Genomic DNA, 1,418 nt, shown 5'->3' with positions numbered 1-1,418 from the left:
TTAATGATTTCACACTTTTTTCTTACTTTTGCGCTTTTTGGTTAATGATTACTCTGCTTACTGGTTAACCATTTGCCCTTTCGGACTTAGTCTCTGGACATTATTGTCGACTTTTTGGTTACTGATTTCACACTTTTAACTTCCTTTTGTGCTTTTTGGTTAATGATTACTCTGCTTACTGGTTAATTATTTGCTCTTTCGGACTTTGTCTCTGGACATTATTTTCGACTTTTTGGTTAATCATTTCACACTTTTAACCTAATTTTGCACTTTTTGGTTAATGATTTCACACTTTTTACTTACTTTTGTGCTTTTTGGTTAATGATTACTCTGCTTACTGGTTAATTATTTGCACATTCGGACTTGGTCTCTGGACATTATTTTCGACTTTTTGGTTAATGATTTCACACTTTTAACCTAATTTTGCGCTTTTTGGTTAATGATTTCACACTTTTTACTTACTTTTGTGCTTTTTGTTTAATGATTACTCGGCTTGCTGGTTAATTATTTGCTCTTTCGGACTTAGTCTCTGGACATTATTTTCGACTTTTTGGTTGATGATTTCACACTTTTTACTTACTTTTGAACTTTTTGGTTAATGATTACTCTGCTTACTGGTTAATTATTTGCTCTTTCGGACTTAGTCTCTGGACATCATTTTCGACTTTTTGGTTAATGATTTCACACTTTTAAGTTACTTTTGCACTTTTTGGTTAATGATTACTCTGCTTACTGGTTAATTATTTGCTCTTTCGGACTTAGTCTCGACATTATTTTCGACTTTTTGGTTAATGATTTCACACTTTTAACTTAATTTTGCGCTTTTTGGTTAATGATTACTCTGCTTACTGGTTAATTATTTGCTCTTTCGGACTTAGTCTCTGGACATTATTTTCGACTTTTTGGTTAATGATTTCACACTTTTAACTTAATTTTGCGCTTTTTTGTTAATGATTACTCTGCTTACTGGTTAACCATTTGCCCTTTCGGACTTAGTCTCTGGACATTATTGTCGACTTTTTGGTTACTGATTTCACACTTTTAACTTCCTTTTGTGCTTTTTGGTTACTGATTACTCTGCTTACTGGTTAATTATTTGCTCTTTCGGACTTAGTCTCTGGACATTATTTTCGACTTTATGGTTAATCATTTCACACTTTTAACCTAATTTTGCACTTGTTGGTTACTAATTACTCTGCTTACTGGTTAATTATTTGCACTTTCGGACTTCGTCTCTGGACATTATTTTCGACTTTTTGGTTAATGATTTCACACTTTTAACCTAATTTTGCGCTTTTTGGTTAATGATTTCACACTTTTTACTTACTTTTGTGCTTTTTGTTTAATGATAACTCTGCTTGCTGGTTAATTATTCGCTCTTTCGGACTTAGTCTCTGGACATTATTATCGACTTTTTG

This window comes from Heterodontus francisci, unplaced genomic scaffold (genome assembly GCF_036365525.1).
Source record: "Heterodontus francisci isolate sHetFra1 unplaced genomic scaffold, sHetFra1.hap1 HAP1_SCAFFOLD_445, whole genome shotgun sequence".
NCBI lineage: Eukaryota > Metazoa > Chordata > Chondrichthyes > Heterodontiformes > Heterodontidae > Heterodontus > Heterodontus francisci.
Note: the sequence above shows the minus strand (reverse complement) of the source record.